Raw genomic sequence first — 23,371 nt, 5'->3', positions numbered from 1 at the left:
GGGGTAATAATGGAGGAAGAACAAATAGGAGGAGGAACACCAAATTACTCCAAGATCAAGATCTAGCAAGATCCCCTCACATGGAGAGGAATTCACTTGGTGGAGCACTAGATCTAGATCTCCTCTCTCCTTTCCCCAAAAAAGATGCAACAAATAGTGGGGGGGTCGAGTGGATGAACGAGCTCTTCAAGGTCAACAATGGAGGAGAGAGAATAGATGTGGAAGAGCTAACTTGGGCTGGGGAAGAAGGCCCCCTTTTATAGGGGCCCCAAAATCCAACCGTTATGTGCAGTTCCCGCACAACCGGTACTACCGCTCATGGGAGCGGTACTACCGCTCTGGGACTTAGTCTGGCCTGCAGATCTGACACGTGGGGCTCAAGCGGTACTACCGCTTCCGGTACCGCTCAGGTACCGTAAGGGTCTCTGCGAGCCCCGGACACTTCCCCGGTACCTCAGCGGTACTAGGGCGGTAGTGCCGTATCGGGAATTACGGTACCTCGGCGGTACCAAGGCGGTAGTGCCGCTTGGGAGCGGTACTACCGCTTCTGGTATAGTTAAGGTACCGCAATGCCTACTGCAAGCCTTTCCTCGTGCAAAGTCAGAGCGGTATCTGATACCGGTACCAGTAGGGATAGCGGTACTACCGCTATTGGTACCGGTACTACCGGGCATGCTGGAACTGCGATACGAGAAATGCAATAACTCAAGATTGGGAACTCCGATTGGGACGAAACCAATTTTGTTGGAAAGAGGACGACAAGAGCTATCCCTACAAAAAGTGAAAATATGGAAACAAGTGGGGGATGATTTTCTTATGAAAATAGAGGTGGAACCTCTCAACGCGGTAAACCGGGAAAATCATCCAACTCGAACACGCAACATGAGATGCATCCGGAATCCATTTCCGATGTTCTAGAGCTTGTCATGAGAATGAACACAAGCTCTAAAACATCTCATGGATAAGAACCAACAACAACCAAGAAACACGATGCAATGCATGCAAGGTTTGACCTCTCTCCGGCGATGCGACCAACTATCCTACCGAGCACAAACCTTGGCCTTGCGCGTTCCACTCGAGGCGGCAAGCTCCGTCTTCATCCTTCTTCAACAATGTACATGCCACCATCTTTATCTACCTTCTCCATCATACACGCCACCATCTTCATCCACCTTCTTCACCGTCTTCGTCCCTCTTCATCTTCTACACCGTCACCATCCCTCTTCGACACCGTCTTCAACCGTTTTCTTCATTGCACTTGATCTTCTTTGTCTTGCAACCTTGAGACCACCATATGGCTCAAGCATTGCCTATGGACATGACCTAAGAGAGAATCTCAACACAACCATTAGTCCATAGGGATTGTCATCAATTACCAAAACCACACATGGGGGCTTCATGTCCTTTCAACCAATCTGATGATCAAGATCAAGGAAGAAGTGTCCCTCTGGTCTCAGGCCAGTGTCCTATGCCTTTGCGATGCCCTGCCGACGACATGGGACTACATTAGGAGTTTTTTTGAACTCCTTGTAATCCATTTCTCCTAAGAGGCTTGTAAAATACCCTATCTTTTCAATGAATGAGACGCAAAGGTCCTATGCATTTTCTTGAAAAAAATCTTTCAACTCACAAGTTTGGTTTATCTCTATATTGGCTGTAATAACTTGGTGGGTTCGGTGAATGTTTCCTTGTTTTTGAGGTTGGGATATCTCATTTATTTGAGTCTTTCTAACAATAATCTATCAGTCAAAGAAAGTGATGGAGAAGGTAACGACTGTTAGCCTGAATGTAATCTTGTTATGGTGTGATCTGCACACATAGTGTGAATAGCACACATAGGTTGTGTGCTTGCTGTGAGTGAACATGGCAGATGAGTTATGTTCTCAGTGAGTGAACAGTGCACATAGGTTGTACTGAATAGATAGGCATGCTGTAGTGTGTTTGCTGTTAGAAGTAATTGAAGGGGTTCGCAGCAGAAAATAAAAAAAATTAACTAGTGTGCATCGATTGCCCAAATCTATCTATGAGTAATATTGTAATGGAGAGAGTTTTGGTGATGAACCCTCGTATACCGAAAGCGGTTAACGCTCCCCCCGAAACGTGGATGATGTAGTCGTACTTCGCCGCCGACCTCATTGTAACGGCCCAGAAAAATACTCCTATTAGATTTGCCTGGTGTTTTTCTTTTTGTGCATCATCATGGCATCATGCATATTCTCGTCCATATTTTTTTTTACTAAACCCTATTTTATTGCTAAAATTAACCTCTCTCTTTTTATCACAAATTAAAATATATTTCTTGCTTATTTTCTGTTCATAAAATCTATTTGAAAATCGTTTTAAAACAAAACAGGAAAATAATAAAATAAAATGTTTTTTAAAGGGGAAGAGACTCCCAACCGGCCTGGCCCAGCACAAGGCCCAGCCGGCAGCCCATCAGACCCCCCCAGCCGAAACCCTAGCTACTCCAACCGGTCTCCCCTGGCCGTTTTCCATCCACCCCCCATGCCACCAGTCTTCTTTCACCGAGATCAATGTCTTCTTTTTCTTTTCTATTCCGGTCCTCATACCTCTCATCACTCCCCCCCCCCCCCCCCCGCACGCAGACCCCGACCCCGACGCGTCTCTCTGGCCGCTTGTCCTCTCCATCTTCCCCTGCTCCACTCTGGCCGGCGCCACCTCTTCCTTCGCCTAGCTCCGCGTCCTCCTTCCCAGATGGCACCTCGCCCCCGGCGTCCCGCAGCTCGCCGCCGGCCCATCTCCGTCCTTGCCCCGTCTCCTCCCTGCTTCGTCCTAGCGCTGCGCGCGTCCCCTTCGTCTCTGGCCTAGCCCACTGCTCTGCTCCGTTCGGTAGGCGACTCCGTGGTGCTCCTCTGCGCGAGCGCGCGGCTTGCCTCGTCCCCGAGCCTCCCTCGTCTCTAGCCGCGACAGTCCTCGAGCTCGTCACGGTGTTGCCCGCGCGGCCTCCTTCGACCCTTGCGCGCTCTCTGCTCGTCCGTGCGCTTTCTGCTCGTCCGCGCACGTCCCCGAGACCCCGGTGAACCCCTTCGTCCTTGGCCTCTACCAGCTCCATGTTGGTTCGGTTGGATGTGCACGTCGTGATGTTGGTTCTGTGGTGTGGTGTTTGGCGTGGGCCACTCCCCATGTTTCATTTCAGCTCATCTCTCCGATGTCATGGTGTTGGTGTGGCGATGGCAAGATGATAACCATCTGAAGACATAGAACATGCTCGTCTCCAACAAGATGGAAGGTCTGGCCGCATCAAGGTGTCCACCAGCTTCCAAGATCGAACAGAAGGCCCCGACGCCGAACTAAGTTCGCCACCGACAACCGAAGCTAGACCATCAAGTTCTCCTTCATGGATCCAAAGACCGAGACCCCGGCTTCATCTTCTTGCTCTCCGAACCCGAATCCAGAGATATCTCTTGGACCCAAAATGTGAGAAAGCAACCATGAGCCCTATTTTCTAAATGTCATTTATCTTGTTGCATCAATCACCATGCTTGCATTGCGTATGTGGTTTCGGGTAAATAGTGAATCACCTAATATTAAATATGGAATGTGCAGGAATGTTATCTCATCCCGGTTTCATTTAAATTGTGTAGCTCACATGTGCCATGTCTTGCCATGCTAATCAACATTTAATATTGCTGGTAGATAAATCACTCGAACCTAATAATTGTTTGTCGGGATTCCGATTTCGATTAAATTGGATAAGTTGCATTGCACCATCGTTGCCATGCCATGCATATCATATCTTGATCATGCCGATTCTTTTGCTGTAGTAGTAAGTTGTGCATCCGATGTTTGTTGTAGCATTTTGCTTCTTCATGGAATAGGACGTTGAGTTGATGCGAGTAACGACAAGTTCTCCGGCTGTTCGTGAAGATCCAATGCGACATGTCACTTAGCACCTTCAACAACACCCTCTAGCCAAGCGTAGTTCCCCCTCCCGTTCCGTAGGCAAGTGTTACTGGGTGCACAACATATAACATCGCGAGAGTTATATAATACACACAATCATGAATGAAAAGTATAAATCATCTTTATTCAAGACATAGAGTTTCTACGGTTTCCCCATGACTCCCTAAGAACAAGGGAAACTACTCACTCATAGAGGTAATGAACATCATCATCATGGTATGAATAATGGTATGATTAATGGATGAGTATTTGTGTAAATCCACAATAGGTTTAGAGATTACAACAAGATGTATGAAGGAATAAGGTGAAAATGGTGATGTTGATGGAGATGTTGCGGTGATGATGAAGATGACACCCAATCCTCCAACGATCTTCGTAGTCTCGAGGATCGATGCCCATGTGCTTGTTCCCCGTCCAAATCCCTTCCGAAGGTGAGGTTTCTGCGAATTTTGGTGTCTCTGGATCTCTAATCCGTGATCCGTCTTCATGGGGCGGAACTATTTAAAGGGGCGAGGCCACCGACAGGCCATATAGGCATCCGATACGGGTGGGCTCTACCCGTATTGATGCTGGTTAAACTCCCTGGAGCTTCTCTTCGTGAAGCTCTTCCACCCAGGTGCGTAAATAATTATTTTGGAGGCTTTTGTAGTCTTTAATTTCCGTATTTCTACATAAAAAGGCGTGCTAAGTCTCCTTTCCAAATGGGTCTTCCGAATCTGGAATCCTGCTAAAACAAACACAAAAGGTGCGTGCAAGCGCGGTAAAATGCTAAAATCCTATCGCTACTAGTGCAAAAACATAAGGTAAAATATGCTGCAAATTAAAATCATCAATTTTGAAGCTTAATTCTTATGATCTCCCTTTTAGTCAGTTGCGATATCTCGATCTCAGTTCCAATGACCTTCAGGATTCCAACAACAGTTTCTTTTCAGTGCTTCCAAACTTCACCCTGTATCTTGGCTATGGGTTTAGAGTTTCTAGGAACAACATTACTATACATATACCTAACTCTGTTTGTGATTCAAGTATCACCGACCTTGACTTATCATTTAATAACTTCAGTGGGCACAAAGCCACATACCTTCATGTCTAATAGAAGATGGTAACATTTGCGTGTTAAGTTTGCGGGATAATCAATTTGAAGGTGTGCTGCCTAACAATATCAAAGATCGATATCTGCTTTAAACATTAGACTTGAAAAACAATAAGATTAAAGGGAAGCTTCCAAAGACACTTACCGAGTGCCTGCAGCTGGAGTTCCTTGACTTCGGAAATAATAACATGGAAGGTACGTTTCCATCATGGTTGGGGAAGCTTCCCAGACTTAGTGTCCTTATCTTGAGATCCAACCAATTCTATTGCTCGTTGGGTGGTTATCTTCACATGGATCACAAATCTGTAGAATACTTCTCTAGCCTGCAGATTATTGATCTTGCCTGGAACAAATATTCTGGTCATTTGAGTCCAAAGTGGTTTGAGGGGTTAAAATCAATGATGGCAGACCCCAATACCACAGGTGAAATTGTTAGAGCTGAAAACGGGAGAAGCTATCAAGATAGTGTGACAATAACTTATAAAAGCGTCTATAGGTCATTTGATAAGATCTTGACAACTTTGACGTTAATTGACCTGTCAGATAATTCATTTGATGGTACCATTCGTGAATCACTTGGGAAGCTTATTTCACTACTCGTACTAAAACATGTCTCGCAATGCCTTCACCAGTGTTATTCCGCGAGAATTTGGAGGGATGACTCTACTAGAATCACTAGACTTGTCTCAGAACGAACTTGATATACCAGAGGAGCTAACAAATCTCAGCTTTCTTGGTATCTTGAAGTTGAGCAACAATCAGCTGGCGGGAAGGATACCTCGGTCAGGTCAATTTTCAACATTCCAAAACAGTTCATTTGAAGGGAATTTGGGGCTGTGTGGACCCCCATTGTCCAACCCATGCGAAGTTTCCCCTGCTCCACCAAATGCGACACATGCGGAGAAGTCCTCTCCCGTGGATGTCATATTGTTTCTCTTTGTCGGGTTGGGCTTCGGCATTGGATTCGCAGCTGCCATTCTAGTGAGATGGGGCCAGATCGGCAAATGGTTTGTTAAATCTGCAAGAGCTCCGCGGACCTGTTTTTTTTTTTTGAAACGGAGGCAAAAGATTTATCTCATCCATTAATTAAGAAGGGGTTGCTCAGTTTTTAGGAGAAAATTGGACGAAAACCTACAACAACCAGGCCAAGCTCACACAAACATAACACCCACATAGACATAGACCACAGAGTGACACTAACAAACACTCGAACACGACACCCCAACGCATCGCCGAAAAAGATAGGCCACGACATTGGGAGGCACCCGTCAATAAACTGCGGATCCAGTGAAGGCAACAACCAAGGTGGCGAGAAAGTCGCAAACCTTTCTAGCGACGACAGCTCCGGACACCGTTGGCAACAACCCAGACTTAGCAACCCCATCACCAATAGAAACCATCTGTCTACCGGACTCATGCGAGGGAGAGTCTGCAGCGTCAACACCTGACCTGATATGGTTGTTGGAGAATGCTTCCAAGTTTCAAGTGCAAGCATGCATTGCTGGAAAGAGTTATGCATCCAAAGGGTATATATGGTGCACCCCCATGGGGCTCTCACAGACGATTGTGGCCGTCAGATCGTGGTCCCTCGGCGCATCTCGGCCGTCGGTTTGCGATAAGTCGGTTTTTCCCTCGTGAGCAGTACAAAGGTATTTTGCTGCCTGCACTTACCATTGTACCCGGTCCCACATGTCATCCCCTGATGTATTCTTTTCCAGTGCATTTATGGGGTGCACAAAGATTGAGCCGGTCACAAATATCCCTCCGCTCGTCGAACCCTAGCCCCCAATCCCCGGCCTCTCTCCTCCCCAATCACCGCTCGTGCGTGCCTCCATGGTCCCGACGCCTCCGCCGCACCTCGCTCGTGGGCGCCTCCCGGCATGCGCCCCGCCCCAGTTCCTTCCTCGCACATGGAGCCGCCGCTGCTCCAGCTCGCTGCCGTCCCGCGCGTGAACTCGTGCCCGTGACCTGACCTGGCCGTATCCGATGCGCGTCTCCTCCCCCAGTCCACTACAGCGTCTCCTCTCCCCAATCCCCTCTATCTCCCTGGAGAGCAGCTGACATGGGTATACTGAATTGGGTATTCAATATTGTCATCCCTAGATAAAGGTCCAAGAAGGAATCCGCGACAACCCAAGAGGCCCAGAAGAAGTACAGGCTCGGGAAGTACATAGAGTTTTAGGCAAGTTGTAATCGAATCGGGTAAACCGACATAAACACTGTAACCTCCCCGGATGTGGACTCTGAGACCTAGCCCACTATATAAGGACTAGGAGGAGCCACCGGGGAGGGTATCCAGAAGCTCTTGTACTACGCAAACTTGTAAACCCTAGTTTTGAATACAATCTCGGCGATTCTTTTACTCCACGAAAATATACGTCGGATGCCTAGTTCGTCTGACAAGTCTGCAGATCTACTAGCGCACTCTTTTCCCCGAAACCCTAAGTCCATAACCATGGCCATTGCCGAGGTTCCCCCTTGTCAATTGGCGCCGTCAGTGGGAAGCTTGCGCGCTGGAAGCATGGATCTGACGACTCCCTCATCAAACAACAATTCGACGGTATCGGGTGGTCAGGTGCGTTTCGGTTCAGTCCATTTTTTGCCGCACCCGCCCTCCCTTCTCCCGGCTAAAAACAACTTTGGCCGAAGGGTGGATCTGGCGATCGGAAGCGTCGACTTCCGCGTCGGGCCTCAAGGGACTCTACGCCTTTCGGATCCGATCTACTCGGATTCGTCGGCAGAAGAATCCGCATCAGCAGCAACGTCATCAACATCCTCCGTCAGATCTACAAGCGAGGTAAACTCGCCGACCATGGTCCGGGGTAACATCGGCTCCGCGGCAAGCTTGGGGGATCTCACCGATCTATTCGACGGTGTCTCCTTTGGCTCCGGCAAAAATTCATCTTCGGATGAGGAACTCGAAGACGAAGAACTCGAGGATTCCTTCAACGACACGCTCAACTACAATAGCGTCAGCTTGGACACCAGTAAAGTTGACTCACAACTTGGTTATCGCACTAATTAGAATTACCTAGCATGTCATCTGGTTTACATGGTTCGTTTAAACCAAGAGGTAGATGGAGAAGATCATGATGAGGACGAAGGCGAGCGGACAGATAATGACTCCAATGGTAACCCGCGGATAGATCCCGCGCGTCTTCAACGAAGGATGAAGCGAGCAGAAAACGAGAGAAGGGCAAGGGAACATCGCCCACTTGTTGCAAACGGTGATCAACACCAACCACCACCCGGGGGAAACGGTGAAGCTCATCGGCAGCGGCGACAATAGCCACCCGGTGCGGAAGGCGAGAATCTTAATGGTGGCAACACCAGCGGAGCCCATGCCGAAAGTTCGCATAGTGCATAGTGGACCGTACTTCAGATCCCCCAGGCTGTGTGGGACAAAGTCCGCGAGGTATTCGCCGGAAATTTCCTCATGGGAGATGATGCATATCGCGACGAGCTCATGGCTTATCAGTACCTACTTCATCGACAAAAATGCGAGTTGCTCAAGATGAAGAGAGATTTGGATGCCCGCAAAGAAGCAGCCAACGCGTCAAGTCTCCGACGGATGCAGTTAAGTTCCACAGGAGGAGCAAGCGCTGAAGGAAGGCGTCGATAGCAGAAGTCGACATCTAGGTTAAGTGTTGTCCCCGCAGATCAACGGCAAAACTTGGTCCAAGATCTTGGCTCGTCTTTCATGTCGATGGACTCGAGGGGAAACATGCAGCTGAAGACACCAGAAGCAGCACTCTTGGCTTGCCAGACATATCTGTTGGCCACAACACCTACACCCGACGATCCGAGACTAAGCGCGCATCGCTGCGCTCTCGCGGGTTTAGGCATGGTAGGCGCGAAGCTGATGGAAAAAGATAATACTCCCCCAGCAAATCCAGCTCCACGGCAACCGAATAATCCCCAGCAGGAGGTGGAAACTCGAACACCATGGCAGCCTAGAGCCCATAATCAAGGACAGGATGCTCGGAATAATATCGCCCAGCAGCGGGTCGATAGAGCTCGATCTGCGCGAGAGCAGCGAAGGGAGTTTTAAGCCAATGATTACGATTACGATGATGATCATGAACTTAGCGGGGCGAGTTGCTTTACCCGACGGGTTCGCAAGACTCCCGTACCCGCAGGTTTCAAACTGCCTAGCGACATGCAGAAGTATGATGGTTTGCAAGAACCCGAGGCGTGGCTAGATGATTACCTTCAGACAATAAAAGTACAGGGTCGCTCGAAAGGCATAGCCATGTAGAGTTTGCAGCTACACCTAGGTGGATCCGCATGGTCTTGGCTGCGGAAGCTACCTGAGGGATCCATCGGTTACTGGGAAGAGCTGAAAGAGGAATTCATCCGCAACTTCCATTCTACCGCAAATCGATCGGCCTCTATCGAAGAGTTGCGGTCATGTACACAGAAGGCAGGAGAACCAATCAGGGCATACATCCAGCGGTGGAGCACCATTAAAAACTCAGCCGAAAATATCTCCGACGAGCGAGCAATCGATGCTTTTAACAATGGGTTGCGCCGTCAGGACCTTGTTGAAGAGCTGGGAAGAGTTAAACCCAGAACAATTTCTGATATGATGGATATAGCCAATAAATGGGCTGATGGTGAAGACGCAGGAAAAAACAAGAGATGGCGATCACCCGACGAGGATCGCTACATGCGCAACAACGACCGCAAGCGGCGAACAGGACGCGGCTATGATGATTACGACAGACCCAACCAAGTGGCGGCTGGTTTCACCAATAGAGATGATCGAGGATAAAGTTACCACTACAGTGGATACTGCGGGAACAACAGAGATGAATCGGGATCTAGCAGGCAGATGTATCGATCCAGGCCTCGGATCCAGCGGGAATATGATCAAACGCCAGACCAAATCCTCAACGGGCCCTGCAATATGCATTTTTACACCGACTCTGAAGTAAAAAGGCAATCGAACCATCTCATGAAGGAACGCCGAACTTTTCTTCAGGGAGATTTTAGTTCGCTTCAGAGTGATGCGAAGAAACAGAGGGTTCACCGGGGTGCCTGGACAGCTTGCGCTTCACGCTCCTCCTCCACCGCCAACGGACCTGAGCCCAACACTAGCAATTCAGGCGGCTCCAACCAATCACAATAATCAGCAGGATGGATTGCCCCTACCTAGAGGATCGGTCAACTTTATTTAGAAAGGGCGCCCGTCAAATAGAACTCAGAAGTTAATCATGCGACGAGTCAATTTGGCGATTCAGTCACCACAACCGACAATCGAGTACCTCGACTGGTCCGAACAGTATATCGGGTTCGGCCGGGAAGATCATCCAGTCAAAGTCCCTCGACCAGGCCACTCGGCCCTGATCGTCGACGCTAGAATTGGCGGATATGATTGCAGCAAAGTGTTCTTTGATGCGGGCAGTTCTATCAACTAGATATATGCGAAAACCTTGAGTGCAATGAATATCTCCATGACAAACCTGGTACCCTTGGATATTGGATTCCACGGCATAGTCCCGGGAAAGTCAGAGATTCGCATGGGAAAGATAATGCTCGAGGTGATCTTCGGAACACCGGAGAATTTCAGAAAAGAAAAGATAGAGTTCGAAGTGATAGACTGGCCATCGCAGTACCATGCAATATTGGGGCGACCCGCATATTCTCGGTTCATGATGGTGTCGCATCATACTTATCTGGTGCTAAAAATGCCAGGACCAAACGGAGTCATCGCAGTCAAGGGAAATTTCGCACGGTCCGACGCATGTGACATGGAATTTCATAAACTGTCAGAATCCTTTGGGATGCAGGCAGAATACAGGCAGCTGCAAGAGTACACGGACCACGACGTATCACCCGAGGTAAGACGATCCCTGCCAGAGCAGGCTTTCGACTCCTTGACTGACACAAAAGCCGTCCAGATCCATCCATCGGACCCGAAGATAACGACAACCGTGGCTACAAACCTCGATGTCGCATAAGAAAGTGCGCTCATCAAGTTCCTCCGTGAGAGCTGGGAAATATTTTCCTGGTGTCCAGCGCACATGCCAGGTGTTCCCAGGGAACTCGCCGAGCACGCACTCAATATATACCCCGGCGCAAAACCAGGAAGGCAGTCCCTTCGTCGGTTTGCGGAGCCGAAGCGTAAAGGTATTGGGAAAGAACTTCATCGCTTGGAGGACGCAAAGTTCATCCGGGAGGTACACAACACGACTTGGGTATCTAACCCAGTACTCGTGCCAAAGAAAAATACAGATGAGCTCAGAATGTGTGTTGACTTCACAAACCTGAACAAGCAATGCCCAAAGGATCACTTCCCGCTCCCGCGAATCGATCAAATTATCGACTCGACGGCTGGCTCCGAACGTCTTTCCTTCTTGGACGCATATTCAGGGTACCACCAAATAAGGCTCAAAGAGGAGGATTAGGACAAGACAGCTTTTATCACACCATACAGTGTATACTGCTACCAGACAATGCCTTTCGGGTTAAAAAAACGTAGGGGCTACGTACTAGAGGATGATGCAAAATTGTCTGGGAGAGCAGATTGGCAGGAACGTCCAGGTCTACATTGACGATGTGGTAATCACCACAAAAGTCGAGTCGACCCTTGTCGATGACTTGCGGCAAACATCCGATGACATGGGTATGCCTAATGGGCATGCCGTATATATATCCCTGGTTTATGCTTTTAGGTATCGAAGGAGTTCAAGGCCCATGGATCCGAAGGTTTGAAAGCCCATGAAGAGGAGGACGTGCGGCTTAAGGAAGCATAGTCAATATAGGAAACACTTGTAATAATATATGGAAAGGTCCAGTCTGGCCCGATGTATGTGTACTTGTATGACATGGAAAGCCTTGGCTTCGCCTCCTATATAAAGGCGAAGCTGAGGCCGAAGAGAGGATCGATTATTGCCAAACCCTAAACCATCGTATTACTTTGAGTTGGACGCCTTTGTTCGTCTGACAACCTTTGAGTTCTACTTGCCCTCACGTTCCACGAAACCTTAAGTCTACAATCTGTAGGCATTGACGAGTTAATCCCTCGTCAATTGGCGCCGTCTGTGGGGATTTGAGGTAGCAAGGTCCTGATCTCGATGGCATCATCATCATCATCGGCAGCAAGCAATGCGGTGGAAGGAGGTAAACGGATCCAATCTGATCTTGTCGATTTTGTTCCTCACCCTCCCGCATGTTTGCCTGCATACGCCAATCTGGGAAAAGCGATGGACATGACGTTCGGGAGTTTCCGCTTCATCGTCGGAAAAGAAGGAGCGCATCGCTTTTTGGCCCCGATTTTTTCGGGACCGTCGGCGGCCAGTCCAGAGTCTTCAGGATCATCCACACCATCAAGCGACTCAGGCGATGAGGAGACTTCACCGCTACACATCACCAAGCCCGCTGATAGCGGCAAACTCGCCGATCTGTTCGGTGGGTTAACCTTCGGGTCAACCGCCGAAACCGATCTGCTGTGGAGCAACGACTCCGACAACTTCACCAACTTCGACTTCAACAACAACATACACTTCATCGACAACGAGAGGATCTTCACCGATCTATACGACGGTGTCACCTATCCCGTACATAACGCGCGGACGTCATACCCAACACCACGTGGAAGGAACTCGATGATTCAAAATCACGAGCTTGAGGATAGCGCGGACTCCACGCGTCACCAGATATGCGTGATCACAGCGTCGAGTCGCGAAGTAGAGGAAGATGCGCAATCGGAGGCTTTTGACCCATTGGGAAATCCCTTTGTCGATCCCTTAGATGTCACCAGAGGAACATGAAGTAAATATCAAGGACGTGAACCAAGAGAACAATTGCAACTCTCCCAAGCTGCATGGGACAGAGCTGCAAGGGCAATAAGTGGTGCAGAACCAATGACAACGCGAGCAGCAGCAGAAGAGCTTATGGCGTATCAATATAAACTCAGCCACACAAGACGTGAATTGGAGAAGTTATAAGAGAAGTTAGATGCAAGGAAGGCTGCAGCCGACGCATCCAGCGAACGTAGGGCTAACCTGAGTGCACACTCGGGGAATTCAGCAAACAACAACAGTGCACCTGGAGGAAGAACACGACCTCGAATGGCAGGCATACCCGAGAATCAGCGGGGAGAGCATCTGGTCCAAGATCTCGACATGACCTTCATGTCAATAGATTCGAGAGGGAATATAACACCCAAAACGCCAGAGGCAGCATACATGGCGACACATGCATACATGATGGCAACCAGGCCACCTCCTAGTGATCCAAGAGCGTCTTTATATCAAACTGCTATGGTAGGCATCGGCGTTATGGGAGCAGCAATAGCTGGCAGAGAAGTCACTTAGGAACCTGCAAGAAGTCCAGGTCAAGTGGGGACCCGCAGATCAAGGTCACCACATCGGCAACGTAGCCCTTGGCAGGCAGCGGTGACAACTCGAAACAACCAAAGAGAGGATGAGGCAAGGAACAACATAGCTCAAGCACGAATCGATAGAGCGCGGGAAGAGAGAAGCCGTGAAGATAGAGGCCGAGAAAGCCACCAGACAGCTGAAGAAAATGAGGAAGAGTTATGCGGACTCCCTTGCTTTACCCGTAGGGTCCGCAAGACGCGAGTACCTGCTAGTTTCAAACTACCCGACAACTACAAAAAAATTCGATGGGCTCCAAGATCCAGAGGATTGGTTGGTTGAATACGTGGAGACTGTAAAATTAACTGGAGGCACAAAAGCAACAGCAATGCAGAGCATCCAAGTCTACCTCAGCGGAGCCGCAAGATCGTGGATGAGGAAACTGCCGGAGGAGTTGATAGACAGCTGAGAGCTTGTACGCAGAAATCAGGCGAGACAATGAGAGCATACATCCAGCGGTGGAGTCTCATAAAAAACACGGCTGAGCACGTGTCTGACGAGAGAGCAATCGACGCGTTCATCGGGGACGTCCGTCGAAGAGACCTAGTCGAAGAATTGGGAAGAGCGAAGCCGAAAACGGTCGCGGAGCTCATGGATATAGTAAACAAATGGGCCAACGGCGAAGACGCCGTCTATAACAAGCGGGCCCGTTCACCCGAAGAAGATCGCAACAGGAACAACAACCAAAACAGGCGAAGATTCCGCAACTTTGCAGAATACGACGGTCCCAGCCAAGTTTCGGCTGGCTTCCGTAGCAATAATGGCGACAATCACCGCGATGATTACCGCAGGGCAATGGACAGTGAAGTGAAAATAGAGATGCGCCTAGTTCCAGCAGGCGGAACAATCGATCTAGGTACAACATGTCACCAGAGGAAATCATGAACGGTCCATGCCAGATGCACTTTTACATAGACGCCGATGGAAGGAGACAGTTGGGTCACCTCCAAAAGGACTGCCGAACATTCCAGGCTTTGCGAAGAATCACGGAGAACTCGCAAACTGAAGCAGTTAACCGAGGATACGCACAAGGGCTAAGAAGCGAGGTGCACGTACCACCACCACCACCACCACCACCAGCAATCAACAACGGGAACCCGCAACAACAGCTGCAGATCACCGGTCCCCCTAATTCTAGTGGCGGGTACATGCAGACAAAGGGAGCGGTGACGATGATCCAGAAGGGCAGGCCAACGAACCGGAAACAGAAACTGATTACCCGACAGGTAAACATGGCAGTGCTGTCGCCACCGCCAACTGTCGAGTACCCCAATTGGTCCGATCAGCCAACATGATATAGCAGGAAAGATCATCCACCCCAGGTGCCACGACTAGGACATTCGGCGTTAGTACTACCCGCAAATATCGAATGATACGAGGTTCCTCGAGTGTTCGTAGACGGAGGCAGCAGCATCAATCTAATATACGCAGATACGTTGAGGAAAATGCATATTTCGCTGGCTAACCTGATGCCAACGGACACACGTTTTCATGGGATAACACCCGAGAAACCAAATTATCCCTTGGGTAAGATAGCTCTCGATGTACAGTTCGGGACATTGGAGAATTACAGGAAGGAGAAGCTCGAGTTTGAGGTTATGGATTGGCCATCGCAATACCACGCCATCCTGGGGCAACCCGCATATGCCAGATTCATGGCAGTACCACACTACACATACCTTATGTGGAGGATTCATGGACCCAATGGGCCAATAACGGTCAGCGGAAGTTTTGCCTTGTCAGATAAATGCGACAGGGACTTTAACAGAATCTCTGAGTCGTTCGGTATGCAAGCTGAGTGCGAGGCAACAAAACTCACCACCAACCATGATGTGCTGCCAGACGGAGGTAGATCCTTGCAAGAGCAAGCATTCGACACCTCCAAAGACTCCAAGGAAGTGCAGATCCACCCAACGGACCCCAAGAAAACAACATCCATCGCGGCCAACTTGGACCGCGCATAGGAAAGCGCGCTCATCGAGTTCCTCCGTGAGCGCTGGGAAATCTTCGCATGGTGCCCAGCTGACATGCCAGGAGTACCCAGGGAACTCGCCGAGCACGCACTGAATCTGGATCCAAGAGCAATACCAATACGACAACCCTTACGCCGCTTCTCCGAACCGAATCGCAAAGCTATGTTATCAGAAATTCATCGCCTTGAAGACGCTGGATTCATCAAAGAGATAAAAACTAAAGCCACTTGGGTCGCCAACCCAGTTCCGGTTCCGAAGAAAAACACTGAGGTCATTCGCATGTGCGTCGACTTCACGTGTCTCAATAAACACTGTCCAAAGGATCACTTTCCCCTTCCTCGGATCGATCAAATTATCGATTCCACGGCAGGTTGTGAACGTCTTTCCTTCCTAGACGCATACTCTAGTTACAACCAGATTCGATTAAAAATAGATGATGAAGTCAAAACAGCTTTCATAACCCCTTATGGCGTGTTCTGCTACAAGACAATGCAGTTCGGGTTGAAGAACGCAGGAGCCACATACCAGCGGATGATGCAGAAGTGTCTTGCAACTCAGATCGGAAAGAACGTCCAAGTATACATCGACGACGTGGTCATCACGACAAAAATAGAGCAATCCTTAATCGATGATCTCCGCGAAACGTTCGATAACCTTGACAAGTTTCGCATCAAGCTGAACCCGACAAAATGTTCCTTTGGTGTTCCTGCGGGAGAACTCCTCTGATACTTAGTGTCGGCTAGAGGAATTGAAGCAAATCCAGAGAAAATACAAGCCATCCTGACGATGAAGAAACCAACTAAGCTCAAGGAAATACAACAGCTGACGGGGCGTGTCGCGGCTTTGAGCAGATTTGTCGCCAGGTTGGGAGAAAAAGCGTTACCTTTCTATGCGCTTATAAAGCTAGGAGAAAAGTTCGAGTGGAATGAAGAAGCAGATAAAGCATTCGAGCACTTGAAGCGTACTATTTCGACACCACCAGTTCTAGTGGCTCCCCGAGAGAAGGAACCCTTACTACTATATATCGCAGCCACACCACAGGTGGTCAGCACTGTCCTTGTCATAGAACGGGAAGAAGAAGGGAAGATCCATAGTGTCCAGCGCCAGTATATTTCCTCAGTGAAGTTTTATCTTCATCCAAACAGCGATACCCACATTATCAGAAGCTGGCATATGGAGTCTTTATGTCCGCAAGAAAATTAAGACACTACTTTTCAGCACATCCGATCGTGGTAGTCAATGAGGCACCTCTCTCGAACATCTTGAACAATCCCGAAGCTACATGACGTGTCTCCCTTTGGGGAATAGAGCTTTCCCCTCGGGACATAACGTATGAAAACAGAAAAGCAATCAGGTCGCAGATCTTGCCGGACTTCGTAGCAGAATGGATCGAGCTTCAAAATACAGGACCACCAGATTTATCCAGTACATGGCACATGCATTTTGGCGGGTACAAGAGAACAGAAGGAGCAGGAGCTGGGGTAGTCCTTACTTCTCCGCAAGGCGATAAAATGAAGTACATATTAAGGATGACCTTCCCAAACGCATCAAACAACGAAGCAGAATATGAGGCTCTACTACATGGGATGAGAATGGCAAAAGCATGTGGCGCAACGCGCATGAAAATCTTCGGGGACTCGCAGCTAGTAGCACAGCAGGTGATGAACAAGTGCGACGCGGTAAATGACAATATAATAGCATATCGAGACGCATACAACGACCTAGAAGGAACCTTCGATGGGTGCGAAGTAAATCACGTGAGCAGATTTAGTAACGATGAAGCCGACGCTCTAGCAAACATCGGGTCACAATGCCTGCCCGGACCTCCGGGAGTATTTTGGGAGGAAATCAGCGAAAGGTCAATCAAGCCGAAGAAACTCGTAGCACAAGGACAGCCGAAGAAGAAGGGGAAGCGCAAAAAAGGCTCGGGGGCTGCACCAACCCTAGAATCGTCGACTTCAGATGAGGATGAGGAACCAGAGGAAGTACTGATGATACAGATTCCGTGGATGCAAGCATACTTGGCGTACATTGTAAACCAAGAAATTCCAGCAGACCCAGTCGAAGCTCGCAGAATCATCAGGCGGTCCAAAGCATTCATAGTTGTCAAAGGTGAGTTATATAAACGCAGTATCTCAGGCGTTTTGCAACGATGTGTCACACCCGAAGAAGGACAGATCATACTCAAGGATATACACGAAGGAATATGCCGCCATCATGCGAGCAGCCGAGCAATTGCAGCCAAAGCTTTCCGAGCGGGTTTTTATTTGTTATCAGCCATAGAGGATGCAAAGAACATTGTGCGCACCTGTGAAGCTTGTCAAAGATTTGCGTCCAAACCACACGCTCCAGCGGCTGACCTAATGCCGATACCTTTGGCATGGCCTTTTGCCCAGTGGGGACTCGACATGGTAGGGAAATTGCACAAATCTTGGCCAGGAGGCAACGTATATTTACTCGTAGCAGTCGATAGATTTACTAAGTGGATCGAGGCGAAGCCAGTAACAACAGCAGACGCAACGACGGCGGTAAACTTTATCAAGGGGATTGTTTTTCGCTTTGGTGTCCCAAACAGCATAGTAACAGACAACGGCAACAACTTCACCTCTCGGGAATTTAAAGATTATTGCGAAGGACTGGGTATCAAGCTACAGTTCGCATTAGTGGCGCATCCACAAACCAACGGCCAGGTTGAAAAAGCAAACGGCCTCATTTGCAATGGCATTAAGAAACGCTTGTTAGCACCACTCGAAAAAGCAAGGCACGCTTGGGTCGACGAATTACCCTCCGTGTTATGGAGCTTACGAATAACACCAAATGCAGCAACTCAAGAAACACCTTTCTTTCTGGTCCACGGGGCAGAGGCCGTGCTTCCAGTAGAGTTGGCTCATGATTCTCCAAGGGTAGCAGAATACGATGAAGAAGCGTCGCAGAAAGCACTCGAAGATGATGTTGATGCAGTCGATGAAGCTAGAGACGTTGTATTATCTCGAGTAAGTGCATACCAGCTGAACCTGAAGAAATACCATAGTCGTCGACTCCGTCCCTGATCCTTTGAGGTCGGTGATCTAGTCCTTCGACTCAAGCAAGATAGCCATGAAAAGTTGGAATCTCCATGGGTAGGGCCCTACATTGTCACAGAGGTCATCCCAGGTGGAGCTTATCGCCTCAAGGACACGAAGACAGGCAAGGACGAAGGGAACCCGTGGAACGTCGCACAGCTGTGATGTTTCTACGTGTAGAAAGGAAGCTATCAAGGCTGTACTCGGACGACCATGTAAACATACAATGTATCTGAACATCTCGCAAGTTTTCAGACGCACTCTTTTTCTTTCAGGGTACCAAGTGGGACTGAAGGATTTTTAATGAGGCGGGCTTGCTTTGCTGAAATATAGCATGGTTGAATAAACATCGTGGTATCAAATATTATTTTTCTTCTCGCAATCAACGCCCGGGGGCTCAACCCACAAATCAAATATAGTGCAATTCAACAAAACACACTCGTTTTGACTTAACAAAAGTCTCACGGTTAAATCAATATAGTTTATCGACAACAAAGAACTATTGCCACCCGATACTCGGGGGCTTAGCAAATATAGAAACAATAGAGTAACTACAATATAACTTCGCCTTGACCACACAAGGGTCTCGCGAAAACGACAGTATCTCTACAACAAGAAAAAACTATACAAGAGTATATATTCACACAAATCTGTCTATATTCGCGGTGGAGGATTGCATCTGCTTTGTTTCAACGTCATATCGGAAGTCCTTGAAAAAATTCTTGTCCACCTCAAGCAGCTTGTCAATCATTTTCTCGGCAGTTCCAATCACTTCGTCAATATAACGGTCAAGCTTTATCCTCCTCTTTGAGCTTTTCGAGAGGACCCCCTTTACAACTTCTTCGAGATCAATCTTCGGGTGATGGATTTAAGCCAAGCTAAAGCAAATTTTGCCCCAGCAACCAACTGCGCCTTAATGAAGACATGAATATCCCGCACGTTCTTAAACTTCTCCATCAGCTCAGAAAAATTCTCGGGTTGAGGATTGCGAGGAAACATGGCATTGTACACCATACCTAGCATACCATACCTTAAACTTGAACATCGCGGTCTTAAAACTGAACAATAGCACGACAGTGTGCCTCGTTTGCCCAGAAATTGACATTGGTATCAGCTGCAAGACGCGTGAGAATCTCGACCCGCAGATTCACTCTTTGTTCTTCGGCAGCGGTGTCCAAAGAATACCATGTGCGGAAGAAAAAGCAATATGATAAGTCATTACCAGACAAGATTCATTCTAGTCGAAGAATTTGGAAAACAAAGCATACCAGCCATATCTTGACTGGCATCAGTCATAAGCTCAATCATATAATTTTCGCACTGAGCAGCGCGCCTGGTTTCCAAGGTTGCGGCTTTTTTCCAGATCGGCAGATTGTTGCGCTTGAAGAAGAGCAGCTTGTTCGCGTTCGGAAGATTTTTTCGCTTGGTCAAGGGCGGTCACAGCTTGTTTCTTCAGCAATTGCAATTGTTGTCGAAGGTCGTTTATTTCTATTTTCATCGAGTCACCTACCTCAGAAGTTTCTGTCGGTTTCAATGCGCCAAAGGAGGTAGCAGGGTGCTCGGGTTCGACAAAGTCATCAAAATATAACTGGAAAAAGTGCAAAATATTCAACATCAATTTCACGGCAAGGTGTTTTTCATTCATCATGAGAGCATATTACAAAGAAGGTTCAAAAGGCCGTAGCCAATAAAGTAGCTTACAAGACATATAGAAAAAAGAAAAAAGACAGACTTCTGCAAAAGCAAAGGCGCAAGTTGGTCTACTTGACCTCAGTCTGAATTGTGCTGGTGGAAGAGCCAGATGTTGGATCGATGATGGCAATCAGTTTCTTCGAGAAGGCTTTCGCACTCCTCAAAAGACTAGTCCATTTTTCGGCAGTTAGACCTCGAACGGTTGCCACCTTCGTCCAGTCAATCTTCTCACCGCTAGCAATGGCCAAAGCAGTGGCGCCCTCAACCCCAATCTTCAGACCAGATTGGCGATATGCTAACGCAGGATCATCCTTGCCGGACAAGCATCTAGCAAGAGGCTCAAATTTATCCGGCACAACTTCTTTCGGGAAGAAGCGATGGAACAGACGATCCAAAGAAATCCGAGACTGCTTCAAGCAGACTCGTGCAAGTCGGCAATTCATCTCCAGTATGGCGAGAGAATCCAAGAGTGCATCTTCCTCTTGTTCTTGATTCTTCGTATACATCTCACCAATACGCTCTACTGAAAAGAGGAAAAGTCTTTAGTACAAGCCTAGTGCTACACAAAGAAGGGTGGTATGGACATACTTGAGAATTTATCAGACAGCTTTTCGAGTCGCTCCACTACATCAGCTTCGCGTTGAGCGATTTGTTCAGATTTTTCTTTTAATGCCAGCTCTGCGGAATCAAGCCTAGTTTACAGTTCATTTGCACTGGCAGCTTTTGCTTCGGCATCCCTGCGGGCATTTTCGCTGGCTTCAAGTTTCTTGTCGAGCTCTTGCATGTGCTCTTGTGCGGCGAGTAGTGAGCCTGAGGAAAAGAAAGGAGTTACATTACATTATTCAATTCGAGTTTATTGTCACAAAATATGTGGCACTTACTCCTCAAGGTGCCAGCTTCCTCACGGAACCCGATTAAGCGATTTGCTATGCCGAGCATCTCCTTTGTTATAGGCTACAAAAAGTCGAGTCGCATAGGAGGAAGTAAAGATAAGAAAATGAACATGGACAAAGGAAAAGCAGCAAAGGAATTAGAAAAGCAAGAAGAGAAGACTAACATCATCTAGATGAGGAGTTGTTGTATCCTGGGCGATAACAACCTCTTTGTTGGCAGCACTGGTCCTTGGTTTCTTCCTTGGTGACATAGGCATCCCCAATGGGCCTGCCGAAGAAGGTACCCGGGGTTTTACTGAAGGCCCACGACCCGAAGATTATAAAGCTCGGAAGCCCAATAAAGCGTCGATATGGAAGTTAGAGATATATATGGAATAGACTTGTAATTATACGGGACGAACTCAAAGAGTCTCCCGCTGTTTTGTAACTTGTACATCACGAAACCCTCGGCTCCGCCTCCTATATAAGGGGGAGTCGAGGGAGAAAGAGAGGATCGATTCATTGTCAACACAACCCTAGTTTTTAGCAGTCGAGCACCTTTTCGGCTGAAACCTTCGAGATCTACTTGCCCTCTACTTTCCGCAAAACCCTAGTCTACAATCTGTAGGCATTGACAAGTTAATACCTTGTCAATTGGCGCCGTCTATGGGAATTGGAGGCGACAAGGAGCTGATCTCGATGGCACGTTCAACATCGTCGACATCATCGGTGGCAAGCAACGCGATGGACGGAGGTAAACAGATCGAAACTGGTCTCGTTGATTTTGTTCCTCACCCTCCCGCCCGTTTGGATGCATATGCCGATCTGGAGGAGTCAATGGAGATGACGTTCGGAAGTTTCCACTTCTGCGTCGGGAGAGAAGGATCACATCGCCTAGCGGCACCGATTTGTTCGGGACCGTTAGCGGTTGGTTCCGATTTCTCGGGATCATCATCGTCAATCAAGTCAAGCGACGAGGAATCTTCGTCGGCAAGCTACGTCAAGCCCGCCGCCGGCGGAGATCTCGCCAATCTGTTCGGCGGGATGTCTTTCGGGTCGTTCACGAACTCCGATCTGGACAGCAATTCGGAAAGCATCGACAGCTTCAACTTCATCGACAGATCTACTTCTATTCGGGAGGTCTTCGCCGATCATTACGACGGTGTCACCGACCCCGAAGATAAACATACAATGCCAACATACCATCAAGTCTGTGCAATCGGCGACTCAAGTCGTCCAGATGATGAAGCATCAGAGGCTTTCAATGATTTGGGAAATCCATACATCGATCCCGCTGATCTCACGCGAGGATTGGGAAGCAAGTACGTCGGGCCTACACCTCGCCAGAGGTTACAACTTCCGCAAGCAGCTTGGGACAGGGCGACAAGAGCCATGAACGGCACAGAGCCGATGACTACCACGGCCACGGTGGAAGAGCTGCAAGCATATCAATATAGACTCGCGCGTGCTAACCGAGAATTGGAAAAACAAAGGGTGATACTCGAGCAAAGAAAAGCCGCAGCCTCCGCGTCAAGCAGGCGAAGAGCTGAGCAGAGTCGACAGTCAGGAACTTCAGGAGATAACCATAGGGCACCTCGCGATAGAGGAAGGTCTCGATTGGCTCATATACCCGAAGGCGAACGGGAGCATCTGATCCAAAACCTCGATATGTCCTTCATGTCGATAGATACAAGAGGAAATATCATCCCCAAAACACCGGAAGCCGGATATATGGCGACTCAGGCCTATATATTGGCATCCAGGCCACCTCCTGGAGATCCAAGAGAAGCGTTATACAACATGGCTATGGCAGGAGTTGGAGCCATGGGAACAGCGTTCGCAAGTACAAGCGCACCACCTGAAGGTGCCCCAAGGCGAAATAGTCCTCGACCCGCTGCAGTAACGCAAGATCCTCCAAGGACAGGCGACGCGAGAGATACAGGGACGCAAGCACGAGTCGATAGAGCACGACAAGAAAGGAGAGAATGTCGGAATTCACCAGAAGTAGACGAGGAAGATATGTGTGGACTCCCCTGCTTTACCCGACGAGTTCGCAAAACTCGGGTTCCGTCTGGGTTTAAATTACCCGACAACTACAAAAAATTTGATGGTTTGCAAGATCCTGAGGACTGGTTAGTTGAGTACCTGGAGACAGTAAAGTTGACAGGTGGAACCAAAGCAACTGCCATGCAGAGCATCCAGGTCCACCTAAGCGGAGCCGCAAGATCATGGATAAAAAAGTTACCAGCAGGATCCATCGACAGCTGGGAAACTTTTGAGGATATGTTTGTGAAAAAATTTCTATCCACATGCAAGAAACCCGCATCAATAGAGCAGCTGAGGGCCTGCAGGCAGAAGTTTGATGAGCCAA

The 23,371-nt window shown here is 48.5% G+C and overlaps 1 pseudogene; it reads left to right on the top strand.

Annotated features, from left to right (window-relative positions):
- The first annotated feature begins 5,225 nt into the window (after positions 1 to 5,225).
- On the top strand, positions 5,226 to 11,775 carry LOC127339140 (receptor like protein 24-like; annotated as a pseudogene).
- The last annotated feature ends 11,596 nt before the right edge of the window (positions 11,776 to 23,371 follow it).

The sequence above is a fragment of the Lolium perenne genome, chromosome 3, assembly GCF_019359855.2.
Source record: "Lolium perenne isolate Kyuss_39 chromosome 3, Kyuss_2.0, whole genome shotgun sequence".
Lineage (NCBI taxonomy): Eukaryota > Viridiplantae > Streptophyta > Magnoliopsida > Poales > Poaceae > Lolium > Lolium perenne.
Note: the sequence above shows the minus strand (reverse complement) of the source record. Positions and strands in the feature narration are given on the sequence as shown.